This window comes from Bubalus kerabau, chromosome 18, assembly GCF_029407905.1.
Source record: "Bubalus kerabau isolate K-KA32 ecotype Philippines breed swamp buffalo chromosome 18, PCC_UOA_SB_1v2, whole genome shotgun sequence".
Classification (NCBI taxonomy): Eukaryota; Metazoa; Chordata; class Mammalia; order Artiodactyla; family Bovidae; genus Bubalus; species Bubalus kerabau.
Window position 1 is genome coordinate 70,577,684 of NC_073641.1, and position 21,902 is coordinate 70,599,585.

Consider the following 21,902-nt stretch of genomic DNA (forward strand, 5'->3'; position numbering starts at 1 on the left):
TTATAGTTGTTATTATTTATTGTGCATATAAATTATTATTGTCAGCTGATTTGAGGAATATGTAACAAAATATGACTTGGATTTTTTTTTAATATAGTTATGCCTAGATTTTGTTCTTTGGATCTGTTGATTTGTGATATTTATGAAATTTGAAAAAAACAACCTGGTCATTATTTATTCAGTTATTTAATTTCATTTCCTCATTCTCAGAGCTTCTACCCATATATCTTAAGCATTTCAAGTTGCCACACAGACGACTGACTTTCTATTTTTAAAAACTCTTTTTTTTTCTTTCATTTTGTACAGTTTTTTTCACTGTCTTCATGTTTACAAATGTTTTCTTCTGCAATGTATAAAGTGAAATTAATCCCATCCACTGAAATTTTTTCCTTCTAGAACTAACACCCAAAAAGATGTCCTTTTCATTATAGGGGACTGGAATGCAAAAGTAGAAAGTCAAGAAATACCGAGTAACAGGTAAGTTTGGCCTTGGAGTACAGCATGAAGCAGGACAAAGGCTAATAGAGTTTTGCCAACAGAGTGCACTGGTCATAGCAAACACACTCTTCCAATAACACAAGAGAAGACTCTACACATGGACATCACCAGATGGTCAACACTGAAATCAGATTGATTATATTCTTTGCAGCCAAAGATGGAGAAGCTCTATACAGTCAGCAAAAACAAGATAGGGAGCTGACTGTGGCTCAGATCATGAGCTCCTTATTGCCAAATTCAGACTTAAATTGAAGAAAGTAGGGAAAACCACTAGACCATTCAGGTATGACCTAAATCAAATCCCTTTTGCTATACAGTGGAAGCGAGAAATAGATTCAAGGAATTAGATCTGATAGATAGAGTACCTGAAGAACTATGAACAGAGGTTCATGACACTGTATGGGACAGTGATCATTCCCAAGAAAAAGAAATGCAAAAAGGCAAAATGGCTGCCTGAGGAGGCCTTACAAATAGCTGTGAAAAGAAGAGAATCGAAAGGCAAAGGAGAAAAGGAAAGGTACACCCATTTGAATGCAGAATTCCAAAGAATAGCAAGGAGAGATAAGAAAGCCTTCCTCAGTGATCAATGAAAAGTAATAGAGGAAAACAATAGAATGGGAAAGACTACAGATATCTTCAAGAAAATTAGAGATATCAAGGGAATATTCCACTCAAAGATCAGCACAATAAAGGACAGAAAAAGTATGCACCTAACAGAAGCAGAAGATATTAAGAAGATGTGGCAAGAATACATAGAAAAACTATACAAAAAAGATCTTCACGACCCAGACAATCAGGATGGTATGATCACTCACCTAGAGCCAGACATCCTGGAGTGCGACTAAGAACAAAGCTAGTGGAGGTGATGGAATTCCAGTTGAGCTATTTCAAATCCTAAAAGATGATGCTGTGAAAGTGCTGTACTCAATGTGCCAGCAAATTTGGAAAACTCAGCAGTAGCCACAGGATTGGAAAAGGTCATTTTTCATTCCAATCCCAAAGATAGGCAATGCCAAAGAATGTTCAAACTACTGCACAATTTCACTCAACTTACACACTAGCAAAGTAATGCTCAAAATTCTCAGACTTCAGCACTGCATGAACCATGAACTTCTAGATGTTCAAGCTGAGTTTAGAAAAGGCAGAGGAACCAGAGGTCAAATTTTGAACATCTGTTGGGTGATTGAAAAACAAAAGAGTTCCAGAAAAACCTCTACTTTTGCTTTACTGACTATGCAAAAGCCTTTGACTCTGTGGATCACAACAAACTGTGGAAAATTCTATAAGAGATGGGAATACCAGAACACCTGATCTGCCTCTTGAGAAATCTGTATCCAGTCAGGAAGCAACAGTTAGAACTGGAAATGGAACAACAGACTGGTTCCAAATAGGAAAAGGAGTATGTCAAGGCTGTATATTGTCACCCTGATTATTTAACTTCTATGCAGAGTACATCATGAGAAACATTGGGATGGATGAAGCACAAGCTGGAATCAAGATTGCCAAGAAAAATATCAATAACCTCAAACATGCAGATGACACCAAAGGCAGAAAGCAAAGAAGAACTAAAGAGCCTCCTGATAAAAGTGAAAGCGGAGAGTGAAAAAGTTGGCTTAAAACTCAACATTCAGAAAACAAAGATCATGGCATCTGGTCCCATCACTTCATGGCAAATAGATGGGGAGACAATGGAAACAGTGACAGACTTTATTTTTGGGGGGTTCCAAAATCACTGCAGATGGTGACTGCAGCCATGAAATTAAAAGACACTTGCTCCTTGGAAGAAAAGGTCTGACCAACCTAGACAGCATATTAAAAAGCAGAGACATTACTTTGCCAACAAAGGCCTGTCTAGTCAAAGCTATGGTTTTTCCAGTAGTCATATGTGGATGTGAGAGTTGGACCATCAGGAAAACTGAGTGCTGAAGAATTGATGCTTTTAAACTGTGGTATTGGAGAAGACTCTTGAGAGTCCCTTGGATTGCAAGGAGATCTAACAAGTCCATCCTAAAGGAAGTCAGTCCTGAATATTCATTGGAAGGACTGATGCTGAAGCTGAAACTCTAATCCTTTGGCCACCTGATGCAAAGAACTGACTCACTGAAAAGACCCTGATGCTGAGAAAGTTTGAAAGTGGGAGGACAAGGGGATGACAGAGGATGAGATGGTTGTAGGCATCACTGACTCAATGGACATGAGTTTGGGTGAACTCCGGGAGTTGATGATAGACAGGGAGGCATGGCGTGCTGCAGTCCATGGGGTCACAAAGAGCTGGACACGACTGAGCAACTGAACTGAACTGAACTGAACTAAACTGAATTTTTCATCAAATACATGGATTTTTAATCTCTCAAAATTCAATTTGGATCTTCTTTATATCTTATATGTGACTATTTAACTTTTTGTATATATGGATTACAATGTAAAAACTTATCAAATGTCCTTGTCTAATTTTTGTTATACTCTTTTGGTGATTGGATATTTCTGAATTTCTATAATTATTCTTAGCATATTCCCCTATCCCCCACCCCCACCCCACCTCCACCCCGGGGTGCAGTTGTCTAACTTGAAATCATCTTTATCTTCTTACCCTCTTTACCCTCTTCTTTCCAGTGCCTAGGTCTGGGGCATTCTCATCACCTTGACCTCCTTGGATGCTCAGTTGTGTCTCTTTAACAAGACGAGTCCACTGGGCTCCACCAGGGACCATCTCCCATACTCTGGCCTGGAAGCTCTCCAGGTGGAAAGCTGTGTCACAGGGCTGGTCCAATTTATTTCCCTTCTTCTGGATATCTTAATCACCTTGTGTCCAGTGCCTTAAAATCCATTATATTGTATAGCTTGCCTGGTTTTGATTGTTTCAGCAGGAAGGGTAAATCTGGTTCCTGTATGTCATCTAGGATTGAAGTGGAACAGTCTGGAATACATTACTTTTATGACCAGAATCCTGGCATTACATTTGGCCAAGCACTTCCCTGGCAGTCCAGTGGTTAAGACGCCACGTTTCCAACGTAGGAGGTTCAATCCCTGGTTAGGCAACTAAGATCCGACATGTTGTGTTGTGTAGTCATAAAAACAAACAAACAAACAAAAAAAACCCCCACATTTAGCTATTTCAGTAAAAATAACAGATAAATGGGGTATTTCCTGTTAAATAATTGAATCTAAGGATGAGGCATGTAAAATTCCTTAAAGTAATTGAGAATTTCCAACAGCTGTTTTCCTCCTTCAGTGAGCAGAGTTGAAGAAGTTGTATGCATTGTATGTCTATTGTATCAAACTATTACTATACTTGTTCTAGTAAAGTGAAGCCACAACCTTGTTTTTCATTCCTACTTTGTCATCTATTATGTTCATTTATAAGATTTCATTTGGTACCAACTGATCGATATTTCCTCCTGAGAGTTTTCGTAGCTAGAGCTTGAAACAAATCTCTTGCCAAGCCCTATAGTTTCTTCTCTTCCAAGCATAGACGTACATTGTAGATATATGTGAAATACGTATTTTCATAGCTACTGGTTTTTATATTGACCTATACGTTCATTTAAAACAAGGAACTACTCTAGAGAATCAAATGGTATGCAAGCCAAGCACTTCCTGCTCATAATATTTAGTGTTTAAATTGTTTGGTTTGTGAGCCATTTAATTAACATCTTTAATTTAAAAAAAAAAAAAAAAAGGTAAAAGGAGGCCCAGAGTTGCTAAATTCCCAGTGAGGGTTTCCTTTCACATCCACGTCGCTGGGATTCTGCTCTGCTCCAGTGCACTGCTGGCCGCGGTGGAAATTTTAATGATGCTGTCTTATGCAAACGGTGTGCTCTACAAGGAAAACAAATAAAAATGGGGAAATGTACACTTTGTACCTTTGAAAGGTTACATGCGGTGGCACAGAGGCTAGGGTTACAATAACATCTGAAGGGAGCTGGGCAGTGGGAACGCCGTAGGACCAGTTTCGGAGTAGAGACAGTTGGCTAAACATGGGGGTGATTTAGTGCCCATCCATTATTTCCCGCCTGTCACTTAAACAGGCCATCTGTATGCATGGTGGGACCAGGGTGCAAAGGGGAGGTGGACACCGTGATTTATGGTGGAGGGCAAACACCTGTGGGTGAAGCAGCCCAGAAATTAGCCACAAGTCGCATATTAGTGAAGCTAATCAGGCACGGTTCAGGATTTCGGTTTCTTGATTTGGCCATAAATAAGCTTCTGTGTGGCTGCCCCAGGGCCTTCTGGTGATTAAGAGCCTTGACCTACAGTAAAATACACAGATGTTGGAGTGCAATGGGGTTTGCAGGTGGACACGGTAATCGTAGGACTCTCAGCCTGCGTGCTGTGGCAGGTCTGCAGGCCTTGAGAACTGTGTTAGGGGGCTCCTCAGAGTCCTTAACAGCCCACTTCCTGTCCATACTGCGCTCCTGTCACGAGGTGGACGGCGTGTAGGCCCAGCGGCCCTGTGGTCGTTCACCACCGTAAAACACTCTCTCCCTCTGTGTCTATCGGCGGACTGAAGGGATTCCCAGCCCGGGAGCTGCATGTCCTAAGGTTGCCATTTTTAGTAAGATTTAACTCCTTCATATTATATTTTTTGTATTCCTCTTTTTGCATGAGGGAACCTTCTTCACTAGTTGGGGTGTGTCGGCCATATCCAGAAAGATGTCCTCAAATTCTTTTCCATTTTTAGTTACTAGGCTGGGCTGCTTTGTACTTGATGTGAGACGACGTGAGCTGACGGCAGTCGAGCCTGGAGGTAAGTTACGACGGCCGGTCAGTGAAATGTGTGTTATGCAGTATTGACAAGATTTTGCCTCTTTCTTTGATCTTAGAAAACAGAGGAGTAACGAAAGCCAAACAGTCAGGACCCTGGGGCGAATAACCTCTGCACTTTAATGAAGGGGGTAAAGTTGGTTTTAAGGAATAGACCATTGATCTTGATGATTTAGATAAATAAAATTTCATAGGTAAGTGGTAGACCCTGCTAGGCAACCAGCAATCAGGGAAGTGAACTTTGTCCCCATGTTATTTAGAAGATTTCCTGGATCTTCTAGTCTAATTTCTGCCAGTTGTATCACTCCTGAAATTCTTTTTTAATATAAATATTTAATACATATATATGTATTCGCTCCCATGATTAGTGCAGCACTATCCACAGTAATTGTCAGTCCATGGGCAAAATCTGGTTATGTTGGGAAGGTCAACGCTATGACTTGTTCCAAGGTCTTCTCCAAACCCCAGATCACTGTAAACTTTAGGAAGAAGAATAATAGAGCAGTTAAGCAACTGGTATGACCTTGAGTTAGCGTGGAGGGAGCAATTGGAATGTAATTACAGAGTAGTCAGGAGCTGTGGCTTCCATGCGGAAACACAGAGAGAAAGGATTCAGAGAACGTTAGGGAAGGACCTACAGACAGAGTGGGGCAGACAGAGGGTGTTCTGGGGGTCCAGGGGAAGAGAGGTGGGAGACTCTCCGGGATTACAATGCTGAAGAGCGGTGACGCTTCTGGAGAAGGAGAAGTGGTTACTGGAAGATAGTGAAATATTTTCAGCGGGTTTCCATTCCATTAATAAATTAATAATGCTCCAAGTTAATAAATTCAAGAGAAACCCAGCTGAGATCTGAATGCTCGACCTCCTCGGCTGTGATAGTTACATTTTAAACCAAACAGGGCTGTTTCGGTGATACTCCTCAAGGCAAGAGCACTGTCACATGAATTGCAAATGTTAAACTGCTAATAGCTTTCCCAGGAGTTTGCTTCCTGTTAGGGACCCTTCAATGATTTTATCCATTTATGTGTGGAAAAACATTGCAATTGCCAAGCGAAGCCCCATACTCAGAATGTTTCCACGTATTACCAGTGGGCAAAGGTCAGAGTTTGGCTCCACTGCCTTCCGGCTTCCTGACATATTCTTCACCGTAGGAAACAGTAACCTCTCGCTTTCAACCACCATTTTCTGAGCTGAGGGAAAGGACCTCTCAGTCTCCTATTGTTCCCGAGAGGTCCTGCCAGCGCAGGAGCCAGAGAAGACTCTAGGGCCCCATCCCCTGGCCTCTCTCAGGCCCATGTTGCTTTTTCTTCTGCAAGGGCTGCCAAATACATGGGAGAAGCAGCTAGTACAGATGACCGACAAACATTCACCTCCCTGAAGTCATCACCCCGGGGCTTCCCAGGTGACTCAGTGGTAAAGAATCTGCCTGCCAATGCAGAAGACTCGGGTTCAATCCTTAGGTCAGGGAGATCCCCTGGAGGAGGAAATGGCAACCCATTTCAGTATTCTTGCCTGGAACATCCCTTGCACAGAGGAGCCTGGCAAGCTGTAGTCCATGGAGTGCAAAGAGTCGGACATGGCTTAGCAACTAAACAACACCAAAGTTATCACTGACATCCCCATTATTAGTATAATTTCCCAGATTCCATTCTTGTGGTGAGGGCTAAAAGTCTCATCATCTGTCAGTGTGGCTTTTTCTGTTTTGGAGTCTCTAAGCACTGAACTGGGGTCATATCAGGAATTCTTACCCATGGACTTTGAGTGGAAGTGATGAATGACTTCCAGATCAATGCAGTTAAGAGTACATGTGACTTGTCTATAGCTGAGAACACACTTTCCCATCCCCAGTCTTCTAGGCTAGAAGCAAATGACTCCAGCTTAAAAAGTTTCCATTGGGTGAAAGCCTGAGAGGCTGGGGATGTTTGTTACTGAAATTCAACCTCATGTATCCTGACTGAGGTTAATATAACCACTCTCACTGCCTAACACTAGCCAACATCTCCATCTGAAAAGTGGGTCAAGCAGTACCATTGGAATTTAAAGAAATGAACATCTGGAAATTATAACAAAAATGTATGGTGGGTGCCTAAGATATATTAGCTGCCTACAGAGTTCAGTTTCTCTGTGGATTTGGCAAAAACAATGCGTATAATCATAACTCATTTCTCTAGTGAACAAAATAGGTATTCTCTCCAAGATGAATTTTTCAACATAACTTTTTAAAAGTCGAAAATATATAACTCCCCTCATCTTACATCTTTCTGTTCCTGTCTCATGATTATTATTCTGGGATAATCAACTAACATAAACCTGTTTCAGTTGTGTGATATTTTATATTCTCTGATTTGAGAGAGCATTCTTTTCTCATCAAAGCCATTTTAAAAATTCACTCTGCCAAGAATACTAACTCTGAAATTTATTTGAGTGCAATGGAACAGGAAGCTTCAGGTCTGTTGTAAACTTCATGTATCCTGGGAGATCGACTTTAGCTTACAGTAGTTTCAATTAATTCCTAATTACTTTTGTGTTGTCTTTGTATAAAAGGAGCCACATGAGGAGTAGGGAATAATAATTTGTAGCCCTGTTTCTTTCACAGAGTTGAAAGTAGGTTGTGTTTATTATGAACACTACATTAATGAGAGTGATCATTAGTAATTCTTTGCAACTGTGTTTATCCACCTCTGAGGGACTTTGAGCTAATGAATTCCCCACATAGATAAAGAGAAGAAAGATTCAGAAGAAGATCTCATTTTTTTCCCATGGACATTACATATTTAAAATATTTAGCAAGATATTATGATTTCATATTGTGAGAAAATCTTTTCTGTAAAGGAAGTACTTATCATTTTCTGACTTTGAAAAAAGACTATGGGATCTACTAACATATAATTAGTAAGGACTGGGTAATCTTTTCAGATCATAAGGGGCTTCCCTGGTGGCTCAGTGGTAAAAGAATCTGTGTAATGCAGGACATGTGGGTTCAATCCCTGGCTAAGGAAGAACCTCTGAAGGAGAAAATGGAAACCTACTCCAGTATTCTTGCCTGGGAAATCCCATGGACAGAGGAGCCTGGTGGGCTACACTCAATGAGATCATAAGAATCAGACAAAACTTAGCAACTGAACCACCACCATGAGATCATAAGGCAGCTGCTAGTTCTTAAGAATGGAGTATTTGCAAACTTTCAGCTATAAATGAACAGAATCTGAGCATCTAATGTGTATCATGTTACTGTAGTTGATAGCATTGCATTGTATAATTGAAATTTTCCGTGAGAGTAGAACTTATGTGGTTACATCACACACTCACAAAGTAAGTATGTATGGTGATGAATGTATTAATTAGCTTGATGGGGGAAATCCTTTCACAATACTGATGTATATCAGATCATCACTTTGTGCACTTTAAATATCTTAAATTTATTTATCAGTTATATGTCAGGAAAGCTTTTTAAAAAAGAAGAAATGGGAGTTTTTGCCAAAACCACTGCCTGACTTCCCTGCAGCCTAAATTACTCCTGAGAATCAGCTGCTTAAAAGGTAGAGGGGCCTCAAATGAAGTCACTCTTCATTTTCGGAGAATTTTTCCAAGTCTATGTTACAGAGAGAGCTCCAATCAAATTCCACTTTTGTTTTAAGGTGGAAAAAGGAGTTCATTCTCACCATTCCTGTTAAAAACCACTCAAAGCGAAATGACAGACTGATAAGAACTGGCAGACTGTTGATGGGAGCACAGCATGGCGAATGCTCTGTCTCGGTCCACAGAGAGAAGATTGAGAACATATTGCTCAACGTCTGCTTTGCCATAACCTGTGCTGGGTTAGTCATGGAGACTTGGGTGTGTGCTCTTGTCGTCACTGCAATAGACCTGCTGATGCTCAGAGACTATATGAGCTGTCATTGAACATTTAGCTTCAGATAAGACTGTCTCTTTGCCTTCTGACATTTTAAGCTGCTTCATAACAGTCGTCGCATTGCACACACCTTCTCCACCTGGGGGTGTTTTCATCACTAGTAAATATTCACACACTTCAGGTTCACGCTGTCTTTCAGAAATGCCTAATATGCTATTTATTTTACATTAAAATTAGGGTTTTTTGAATCATTAGTTGTAAAGGATTTTATCTATGTTAGTAGTGATAAGTAGCTTAATGTTTGAAATCCAAGTTACTTTTTTCCCCTTTGTCACAGCTCTTAGTAGAGCCCTACGCCATCAGGACACGGTGACATTTTAGATGACAGTTTCTCCTAAAAATTTTAATCAGCAAGGATGTAACTTTATGGTTATAGAATAAGGCTTTCTTTCATAAGTAGCATAACATAATTATTAGGTACAAGATTCTCACGTATCTTACTCTATGAAGCTTGTGTGTGTGCGTGTGTGTGTGCTAATCCCCAGTTACCCTTTCTGCCCTTTCCACTTACAGTCTTCTTTCTAACATCTGTTCGGGCAACTATTCCATCTCTTGATCACCACTTCCATCTCATGTGCCAAGCACAGCTCTTAGAAAGAGCAGGTTCACAATCCATATTTGTTTGGAGGTTGAATGAATAAATGAAAGAGTTTGTAAAGAGGCACTAAGAACTTTAGAAGTGCTGATTAGTCCAAATAGCCATGTGCACAATCTTACTTTTTTTTTACCTGATTTATTTTAGTTGGAGGCTGATCACTTTACAATATTGTGGTGGTTTCTGTCACACACTGACATGGATCAGCCACGGGTGTCCATGTGCCCCGTGTCCCAGACCCCCTCCCGCCTCCCTCCCCATCCCAGCCCTCACGCTTGTCCCAGTGCGCCGGCTTTGAGTGCCCTGTTTCATGAATCAAACTTGGACTGGTCATCTATTTCACATATGCTGATATACATGTTTCAATGCTATTCTCTCGAATCATCTCACCCTCACCTTCTCCCACAGAGTCCAAAAGTCTGTTATTTAAAACTGTGTCTCTTTTGCTGTCTCACATACAGGGTCATCGTTACCATCTTTCTAAATTCCATACATATGCATTAATACACTGTATTAGTTTTCCTTTCTGACTTACTTCACTCTGTATAATAGTCTCCAGTTTCATCCACCTCATTAGAACTCATTCAAATGCATTCTTTTCAATAGCTGACTAATACTCCATTGTGTATATGTACCACAGCTTTCTTATCCATTCATCTGCCGATGGACATCTTCAGTTCAGTCGCTCAGTCGTGTCCGACTATTTGCAACCCCATGAATCGCAGCACGCCAGGCCCCCCTGTCCATCACCAACTCCCAGAGTTCACTCAGACTCACGTCCATCAAGTCAGTGATGCCATCCAGCCATCTCATCCTCTGTTGTCCCCTTCTCCTCCTGCCCCCTATCCCTTCTAGCATCAGAGTGTTTTCTAATGAGTCAATTCTTTGCATGAGGTGGCCAAAATACTGGAGTTTCAGCTTTAGCATCATTCCTTCCAAAGAAATCCCAGGGCTGATCTCCTTCAGAATGGACTGGTTGGATCTCCTTGCAATCCAAGAGACTCTCAAGAGTCTTCTCCAACACCACAGGTCAAAAGCATCAATTCTTCAGCACTCAGCCTTCTTCACAGTCCAACTCTCACATCCATACATGACCACAGGAAAAACCATAGCCTTGACTAGACGGACCTTTGTTGGCAAAGTAATGTCTCTGCTTTTCAATATGTTATCTAGGTTGACATAACTTTCCTTCCAAAAGTAAGTGTCTTTTAATTTCATGGCTGCAGTCACCATCTGCAGTGATTTTGGAGCCCCCAAAAATACAGTCTGACACTGTTTCCACTGTTTCCCCATCTATTTCCCATGAAGTGATGGGACCGGATGCCATGATCTTTGTTTTTTGAATGTTGAGCTTTAAGCCAACTTTTTACTCTCCACCTTCACTTACATCAAGAGGCTTTTGCGTTCCTCTTCACTTTCTGCCATAAGGGTGGTGTCATCTGCATATCTGAGGTTATTGATATTTCTCCCAGCAATCTTGGTTCCAGCTTGTGTTTCTTCTAGTCCAGCGTTTCTCATGATGTACTCTGCATATAAGTTTAATAAGCAGGGTGACAATATACGGCCTTGATGTACTCCTTTTCCTATTTGGAACCAGTCTGTTGTTCCATGTCCAGTTCTAACTGTTGCTTCCTGACCTGCATACAGATTTCTCAAGAGGCAGGTCAGGTGGTCTGGTATTCCCATCTCTTTCAGAATTTTCCACAGTTTATTGTGATCGACACAGTCAAAGGCTTTGGCATAGTCAATAAAGCAGAAATGGATGCTTTTCTGGAATTCTCTTGCTTTTTCAATGATCCAGCAGATGTTGGCAATTTGATCTCTGGTTCCTCTGCCTTTTCTAAAATCAGTTTGGACATCTGGAAGTTCATGGTTCACATATTGCTGAAGCCTGGCTTGGAGAATTTTGAGCATTACTTTACTAGCGTGTGAGATGAGTGCAATTGTGTGGTAGTTTGAACATTCTTTGGCATTGCCTTTCTTTGGGATTGGAATGAAAACTGACCTTTTCCAGTCCTGTGGCCACTGCTGAGTTTTCCAAATTTGCTGGCATATTGAGTGAAGCACTTTCACAGCATCATCTTTCAGGATTTGAAATAGCTCAACTGGAATTCTATCACCTCCACTAGCTTTGTTTGTAGTGATACTTTCTAAGGCCCACTTGACTTCACATTCCAGGATGTCTGGCTCTAGGTGACTGATCACACCATCTTGATTATCTGGGTCATGAAGATCTCTTTTGTACAGTTCTTCTGTGTATTCTTGCCACCTCTTCTTAATATCTTCTGCTTCTGTTAGGTCCATACCATTTCTGTCCTTTATCGAGCCCATCTTTGCATGATATGTCCCCTTGGTATCTCTAATTTTCTTGAAGAGATCTCTAGTCTTTCCCATTCTGTTGTTTTCCTCTATTTCTTTGCATTGATCACTGAGGAAGGCTTTCTTATCTCTCCTTGCTATTCTTTGGAATTCTGCATTCAGATGTTTATATCTTTCCTTTTCTCTTTTGCTTTTCACTTCTCTTCTTTTCACGGCTATCTGTAAGGCCTCCTCAGACAGGCATTTTGCTTTTTTGCATTTCTTTTCCATGGGGATGGTCTTGATCCCTGTGTCCTGTACAATGTCACCAACCTCCATCTATAGTTCATCAGGTACTCTGTCTATCAGATCTAGGCCCTTAAATCTATTTCTCACTTCCACTGTATAATCATAAGGGATTTGATTTAGTTCATACCTGAATGGTCTAGTGGTTTTCCCCACTTTCTTCATTTTAAGTCTGAATTTGGCAATAAGGAGTTCATGATCTGAGCCACAGTCAGCTCCTGGTCTTGTTTTTGTTGACTGTATAGAGCTTCTCCATCTTTGGCTGCAAAGAATATAATCAATCTGATTTCGGTGTTGACCATCTGGTGATGTCCATGTGTAGAGTCTTCTCTTGTGTTGTTGAAAGAGGATGTTTGCTATGACCAGTGCATTTTCTTGGCAAAACTCTATTAGTCTTTGCCCTGCTTCATTCCATATTCCAAGGCCAAATTTGCCTGTTACTCCAGGTGTTTCTTGACTTCCTACTTTTGCATTCCAGTCCCCTATAATGAAAAGTACATCTTTTTTGGATGTTAGTTCTAAAAGGTCTTGTAGGTCTTCATAGAACCGTTCAACTTCAGCTTCTTCAGCATTACCGGTTGGGGCATAGACTTGGATTACTGTGATATTGAATGGTTTGCCTTGGAAACAAACAGAGATCATTCTGTCGTTTTTGAGATTGCATCCAAGTACTGCATTTTGGACTCTTTTGTTGACCATGATGGCTACTCCATTTCTTCTGAGGGATTCCTGCCTGCAGTAGTAGATATAAGGGTCATCTGAGTTAAATTCACCCATTCCAGTCCATTTTAGTTCTCTGATTCCTAGAACGTCAACATTCACTCTTGCCATCTCTTTTGATTTTGATTGGAAGTTTGATTTCACTTCCAATTTACCTTGATTCATGAACCTGACATTCCAGGTTCCTATGCAATATTGCTCTTTACAGCATCGGACCTTGCTTCTATCACCAATCACATCCACAGCTGGGTATTGTTTTTGCTTTGGCTACATCCCTTCATTCTTTCTGGAGTTATTTCTCCACTGATCTCCAGTAGCATATTGGGCACTTACTGACCTGGGGAGTTCCTCTTTCAGTATCCTATCAACCTAGATGGACATCTAGGTTGCTTCCATGTCCTGGCTATTGTAAACAGTGCTGTGATGAACATTGGGGTACACGTGTCTCTTTCAATTCTGGTTTCCTCAGTATGTATGCCCAGCAGTGGGGTTACTGGGTTGTATGGCTGTTCTATTTCCAGTTTTTTAAGGAATCTCCACACTGTTCTCCATAGACGCTGTACTAGTTTGCATTCCCACCAACAGAGTAAGAGGGTTTCCTTTTCTCCACACCTTCTCCAGCATTTAGTGTTTGTAGACTTTTTGATGGCAGCCATTCTGACCTGAGTGAGAACGTACCTCATTGTGGTTTTGATTTGCATTTCTCTGATAATGAGCGATGAGCATTTTTTCATGTGTTTGTCAGCCAAGTGTATGTCTTCTTTGGAGAAATGTCTGTTTAGTTCTTTCACCCATTTTTTGATTGGGTTGTTTAATTTTCTGATACTGAGCTGCATGTGCTGTTTGTATATTTTTTAGATTAATTCTTCATCAGTTGCTTCATTCACTATTATTTTCTCCCACTCTCACAGCTGTCTTTTCACCTTGCTTATAGTTTCCTTCATTGTGCAAAAGCTTTTAACTTTAATTAGGTCCACTCACCTATGGACACTCTTACTTTTGACCGTAATACAGTCATGATGCCATAAAGTAGCCCCTTGGCTTTATTCAAAGTTGTGGACATCATGAAACTGAGAATTCTGGACTAGAATTCCAAGACTCTGCAGTTCAGGAAACTGAGTCTTAGGAAGGTCCCTTGCCTTGCTTAATGTCACAGGGTGTAAACGAAAAAGGGGGGCCTATAAGCCAACTCTTCAATCTCTAGTTCCAAGGTCAACAATGTGCTGTTTATAAATGAGAAGCATTGGTTTTCCAGCAAGACAGGTGTGGCTTCGAGTTCCAGTGCTGTGACACAAGCGTGTTTGTTTTCTAAGTCCCAACGCTGTGAGAATTAAGTAAGGTAGGGCCTGAAAGGTATCTAGCCCAGCACTTGGAGACATAACTGCTCAAAACCAGATTTCCTCTCTCTTACCCTCACTTCTTTCCTTCTTCCTATAATACATGTGGTGTTATATACTGAATCCATCTGCTAGTCACAGAGGGTAATTGGGTTGAGAGGAAACACTTGGTTTTAGGAATCTTCCTAATTTTTACTCTATAATTTGACATGAACTATGACAATGATTGAATGGTTTGCCTTGGAAATGAACAGAGATCATTCTGTCATTTTTGAGATTGCATCCAAGTACTGCATTCTGAACTCTTTTGTTGACCATGATGGCTACTCCATTTCTTCTAAGGGATTCCAGCCCACAGTAGTAGATATAATGGTCATCTGAGTTAAATTCACCCATTCCAGTCCATTGTAGTTCACTGATTCCTAGAATGTCAACCTTCACTCTTGCCAACTCCTGTTTGACCATTTCCAATTTACCTTGATTCATGGACCTGACATTCCAGGTTCCTATGCAATATTGCTCTTTATAGCATTGGACCTTGCTTCTATCACCAGTCACATCTACAACTGGGTATTGTTTTTGCTTTGGCTCCATCTCTTCATTCTTTCTGGAGTTATTTCTCCACTGATCTCCAGAAGCATATTGGGCACCTACCAACCCGAGAAGTTCCCCTTTCAGTATCCTATCGTTTTGCCTTTTCATACTGTTCATGGGGTTCTCAAGGCAAGAATACTGAAGTGGTTTGCCATTCCCTTCTCCAGTGGACCACATTCTGTCAGACCTCTTCACCTTGACCGGCGCATCTTGGGTGGCCCCATATGGCATGGCTTAGTTTCATTGAATTAGACAAGGCTGTGGTCCGTGTGATCAGATTGGCTAGTTTTCTGTGATTAGGGTTTCAGTGTGTCTGCCCTCTGATGCCCTCTCGCAACACCTACCATCTTACTTGGGTTTATCTTACCTTGAAAATGGGATATCTCTTCACGGCTGCTCCAGCAAAGGAGCCACTGCTCCTTACCTTGGACGAGGGTTGAACGGTTCTAGGAAGACCTACAAAACCTTTTAGAACTAACACCCAAAAAAGATGAACTTTTCATTATAGGGGACTGGAATGCAAAAGTAGGAAATCAAGAAACACCTGGAGTAACAGGCAAATTTGGCCTTGGAATATGGAATGAAGCAGGGCAAAGACTAATAGAGTTTTGCCAAGAAAATGCACTGGTCATAACAAACACTCTCTTTCAACAACACAAGAGAAGACTCTACACATGGACATCACCAGATGGTCAACACCGAAATCAGATTGATTATATTCTTTGCAGCCAAAGATGGAGAAGCTCTATACAGTCAACAAAAACAAGACCAGGAGCTGACTGTGGCTCAGATCATGAGCACCTTATTGCCAAATTCAGACTTAAATTGAAGAAAGTGGGGAAAACCACTAGACCATTCAGGTATGAACTAAATCAAATCCCTTATGATTATACAGTGGAAGTGAGAAATAGATTTAAGGGCCTAGATCTGATAGACAGAGTACCTGATGAACTATAGATGGAGGTTGGTGACATTGTACAGGACACAGGGATCAAGACCATCCCCATGGAAAAGAAATGCAAAAAAGCAAAATGCCTGTCTGAAGAGGCCTTACAGATAGCCGTGAAAAGAAGAGAAGTGAAAAGCAAAAGAGAAAAGGAAAGATATAAACATCTGAATGCAGAATTCCAAAGAATAGCAAGGAGAGATAAGAAAGCCTTCCTTAGTGATCAATGCAAAGAAATAGAGGAAAACAACAGAATGGGAAAGACTAGAGATCTCTTCAAGAAAATCAGAGATACCAAGGGAACATTTCATGCAAAGATGGGCTCGATGAAGGACAGAAATGGTATGGACCTAACAGAAGCAGAAGATATTAAGAAGAGGTGGCAAGAATACACAGAAGAACTGTTCAAAAAAGATCTTCACGACCCAGATAATCAAGATGGTGTGATCAGTCACCTAGAGCCAGACATCCTGGAATGTGAAGTCAAGTGGGCCTTAGAAAGCATCACTACGAACAAAGCTAGTGGAGGTGATAGAATTCCAGTTGAGCTATTTCAAATCCTGAAAGATGATGCTGTGAAAGTGCTTCACTCAATATGCCAGCAAATTTGGAAAACTCAGCAGTGGCCATAGGACTGGAAAAGGTCAGTTTTCATTCCGATCCCAAAGAAAGGCAATGCCAAAGAATGTTCAAACTACCGCACAATTGCACTCATCTCACACGCTATTTAAGTAATGCTCAAAATTCTCCAAGCCAGGCTTCAGCAATATGTGAACCATGAACTTCCAGATGTTCAAGCTGGTTTTAGAAAAGGCAGAGGAACCAGAGATCAAATTGCCAACATCTGCTGGATCATCGAAAACGCAGGAGAGTTTCAGTAAAACGTCTATTTCTGCTTTATTGACTATGCCAAAGCCTTTGACTGTGTGGATCACAATAAACTGTGGGAAATTTTGAAAGAGAAGGGAATACCAAACCACCTGACCTGCCTGTTGAGAAATCTGTATGCAGGTCAGGAAGCAACAGTTAGAACTGGACATGGAACAACAGACTGGTTCCAAATAGGAAAAGGAGTTCGTCAAGGCTGTATATTGTCACCCTGTTTATTTAACTTATATGCAGAGTACATCATGAGAAACGCTGGACTGGAAGAAACACAAGCTGGAATCAAGATTGCCGGGAGAAATATCAATAACCTCAGATATGCAGATGACACCACCCTTATGGCAGAAAGTGAAGAACTAAAGAGCCTCTTGATGAGAGTGAAAGAGGAGAGTGAAAAATTTGGCTTAAAGCTCAATATTTGGAAAACTATGATCATGGCATCTGGTCCCATCACTTCATGGGAAATAGATGGGGAAACAGTGGAAACAGTGTCAGACTGTATTTTTGGGGGCTCCAAAATCACTGCAGATGGTGATTGCAGCCATGAAATTAAAAGACGCTTACTCCTTGGAAGGAAAGTTATGACCAACCTAGATAGCATATTGAAAAGCAGATATATTACTTTGCCAACAATGGTCCATCTAGTCAAGGCTATGGTTTTTCCTGTGGTCATGTATGGATGTGAGAGTTGGACTGTGAAGAAAGCTGAGAGCTGAAGAATTGATGCTTTTGACCTGTGGTGTTGGAGAAGACTCTTGAGAGTCTCTTGGATTGCAAGGAGATCCAACCAGTCCATTCTGAAGGAGATCAGCCCTGGGATTTCTTTGGAGGGAATGATGCTGAAGCTGAAACTCCAGTACTTTGGCCACCTCATGCGAAGAGTTGACTCATTGGAAAAAAGACTCTGATGCTGGTAGGGATTGGGGGCAGGAGGAGAAGGGGACGACAGAGGATGAGATGGCTGGATGGCATCACTGAGTCTATGGACATGAGTCTGAGTGAACTCTGGGAGTTGGTGATGGACAGTGAGGCCTGGCCTGCTGTGATTCATGGGGTTGCAAAGAGTCGGACACGACTGTGCGACTGAACTGAAGTAAACTTATTACAATGCTTTCATAATGAGATTAATTTCTTGAAAATGAAATCTATGTTTGACCCTCTTTTTGGTCATATATACCAAGATGGTTCCCAATGACCCCCAAACTCTGTGTTCATCCTCTCGTGTAACCTTCTCCCCTTAAATGTGTAATGATCTTATTGATTCATTTCTTATATACCTTAAAAAAAATGATAGGTTTACTGCTGAGATTAGAACATAAGGAGACTGTGGCTTGCATCTCGACTACTGTCTGGAAGTCTGTCTTGCATCACCAGTTGCTGCGTCATGAGGTCCCTCAGGCCCTGAGATGCTACAACCCTGGACAAGCGCATGGTTATGACTTAACGTGAGACCTCTGGGAAAGGACCCAAATGGGCTCTACCAGTTTCCAGACATGCAGAAGCTGTAAGGTAACAGATCTGCCCTGTTTGTGACACTCTGCATTTTGTGATAATCTGTTACACATCCCCACACTTCTACAGCAGGTTACAGACCTTTGGCTTGGATAAGTATATTTCTGTAAGTTGTTCTCAGGTTTGTTCATTTGATTGTTTTGTAACTAAAGCTATATTTCAACATATACAATGCTGATATGACAAGACTAAAGGTACCCCTTTTCAAAAGATGGTGTCTTATTAGAACGATAAAATAGAAAAGGATAATTTCAGTCACAAACTTAGTCTGATAAAACTGGTATCTTCTATCTCTGTTTATAAAACAGTAGCTAGGTTAATTTCCATAGGATAGTTTAAAATGCCATAATTCCATTTAATTGCCATCTTTCTGTTATTTATGTAACAGATATTTGTAGAGCATCTCTCTACGTTTCAGCTACTAAAGCCACAGAGAATTAGGACCCAGAATCTGCCTCAGAGAAATCGGAGTTTGGACTTTCACTTTTCTATTTTTAACCTGTCCCAACAGATCTTGAGAATCTTTAGACAAGTCTGATAGTAAATTTACAGTAAGGGTTAACACCTTGTGTTAAGAAACTATATAGATTAACCAGTGGGAACAGTGAAGTGATAAACACTTTACTTAAAAGTACCCTTTTCTTTTAACCAAAGGAAGCTTTATATTTCAGGGATAGCTAACTCAAAATGGCTACATGAAAGCAAGAACCGATTGGGAAAAAAAGAAAAGACGAAAAAAGAGAATTTATTGTGAGAACTCTGAGCTGATATCTGATGATTCTAGGAACAGCCCTGGAGATGTCAAAGATGATAATACAGTAACAACATTTGGGAAGTATTTCTAGTCTTACACTTAGCCTTTTGGCAGGAATTTATTAAGACAGAATAAGCCTGTGACTTTTCAATTCCGAGTACAATTTGTTTCTCTAATGCATCTGCAGGAGTAATGTGTGATGGAATTTTTTCTTCCCGGCCCCTCCAGTGTGCATGATGATGTTCTGTAATAGGTTCTCGCAGGCCATATCTCAGCAAAATAAAACGCAACACATGTACATCTGTGGCCCAGTGTCAGTGCCTTAAACGTACATCAGAAATGCATTAAATCTTCTGATTGCTATTCTGTTTGTACAGCTTGTTGGTTCGGATTTTCCCCTGTAATGTACTCTGCTGATTACCTTGAATTATCAGTATATCCTTGGTAGGACAGGCACACCTTGTTCAGAAAAAAAAACAGCCATACAGATGTGGCTTGAGCCTTTCTGGTTTGAAGAAAAACAACAGAAAGATTTCTTGGAAGTTAACATAGGTAACCTTGTACTTCCTTAAAATTACATCTCAAAATCATCTTTGCTCCCAGGTAATCTCTTCAGCACCATTGTCCAGGAAGGCTCTCAAGATTCTTCGTATTTGATGAACTCCAGGTGATTGGCACATATGCAAATCTTTCTCTTGAAAGGACAGGAAGAAGGAAAAGGTTTCGGGGCTGGTCGGTGCTCCAAGCAGAAAGAAGGTCCTTTTGTCTCTTCTTGTATAACTTGAAGGGTGTGCAAATACATGTCAATGTACCGAACGTCAAGAACGAAAGTTTCAAATGCTTTTAAGAATCTACCTGTGTTGTATTAGCACTGGGTAAATTTTCTGAACCTCAACAGTTCAAATAATTATTTTCATGTTAAGTATCTTTGCTGTCATCAGAAAATGCATATTGAAGAATGTTCTGCAATCATCTGTATATACAAATAAAACATCTTCAGGGTTGGTGAACTGTTTTAATATATCTGTCAAGCTGTGTATGTGTGTGTGAGTGTGTGTATTTGTGTGAGTGTCTTTAATGTATATGAAGAAGTCACCACATCACATTCTTTAGGTTGGTTTTTAAATAGTGAAAACTGATCTCATATACCTAAAATTTTTGTTCCTTTCCTCTTGGGATGATGGGTGACAGGAATTTGTAAAGTTTAACGATGTACTTAGTGGCCAAGGATGAAAAATAAAGCAAAGGTAACAAACCAAGAATGTGACCTAAAATATTCATTACTGTTTTTATACTAATTATATGAACCAAAAAAGAACTAAGATATTAATCCTCATATGAAAGTGAAAGTGTTAGTCTCTCAGTCGTGTCTGACTCTTTGCGACCCCATGGACTATGACCCACCGGGCTCCACACTACATGGGATTTTCCAGGCAAGAATACTGCGGTGGGATGCCATTCCCTTCTTCAGGGGATATTCCCAACCCAAGGATCAGACCCAGGTCTCTTGCATGGGCAGGCAGATTCTTTACCATGTGAGCCACCAGGGAAGCCCATATAGCCCTGCCTTCTATGAAATGTTATATTTTTAAAAGCCTGTTGCCATTTATTATTGTCATCCCAGCATTAACAGTTTTAAAGCCTAGCGGGTCACAAAAGTGGCTCTTATTCACTGAGTGGCTGTGTTCCCCCAGGTCCTGTGCGGGATGAGCCTCGTGAAGAGAAATGAGGTCGAGTAGGGTCTGTCCTCAAAAAAATTAAAAGCAAATGAGGAACACAGCAAACAAGCAAAAGTGCAGAAAATATGAGGGTGAGTTAAGAGAGAAAACTGGGAACCTGATCTCATGGGGAAAGTCAGCGTCAGCCCAGGAGAGGCTGGGGCCCAGGAGGAGATGGGTAAGAGTGTGGGTATGGAAGGAGGTGGAGAAAATGCATTTATCTCCAAATTCAGGGCCAGGAATTGGCCACCCCGGGTGTTTCAAATTTATTCTCTTGGTTTTTTGCTTTATTTGTGTCCATTTTCCATATTAAAAAAAAAACTTTTTAAATTCACTGTTTTATTGGTTGGATATAAAATAATATGATGAAGTATAATGAAAACGAACAAAAAAAATAACATAACTTTTTGATGATAATAAGCATGAAAACATGTTTGTTTCTAATTTCTAAACTGGTTGCAGAATCTGGTGTTTTCCAAGTGACAGAGAGGAAGGTATATGATGTCACAGGGTGTCAGGGTGGGGAAACACTCTCTGATTGGTTGGGCTGGGGTTGGTCAAAACAGGTATTCTTTGGTCTCATGAAAAGTAGAGATTTTTGTCATTATAAATCTATATGATGTCAATCAACAAAATACAGTATGGATATGTCTTTCTGGATATTGTACATATCTACACAAGGCTTCAAGTGAATCCAAAATTCCATCAGAAAGCTGTAATATAAAAATAGTCCTTTAATCAAGTCATACATCAGAGTTTTTGGGAGTATGAGTATTTTCCTAACTGCAAGTATTATTTCATTTTTTTTTAATTTCTTATACTTGTTATCTATATGACAAACAGAAGGGGGAAATTGGAAGCAGGGACAGATTTTATTTTCTTGGGCTCCTAAATCACTGCAGATGATGACTGCAGCCATGAAATTAAAACTTGCTTGCTCTTTGGAAGAAAAGCTATGACAAACCCAGGCAGCATATTAAAAAGCAGATACATCACTTTGCCAACATGGGTCCATATAGCCAAGATGTGGTTTTTCTAGCAGTCATGTATGGATGAGAGATC

General features: G+C 40.6%; 1 long non-coding RNA gene across 1 annotated transcript; it reads left to right on the plus strand.

The window, feature by feature from the left end:
• The first annotated feature begins 4,770 nt into the window (after window positions 1-4,770).
• On the plus strand, window positions 4,771-20,125 carry LOC129633226 (uncharacterized). Its single transcript, XR_008704962.1, has 4 exons — window positions 4,771-5,040; window positions 5,180-5,245; window positions 18,151-18,365; window positions 19,726-20,125. It is a non-coding gene; the product is annotated as an uncharacterized LOC129633226 (long non-coding RNA).
• The last annotated feature ends 1,777 nt before the right edge of the window (window positions 20,126-21,902 follow it).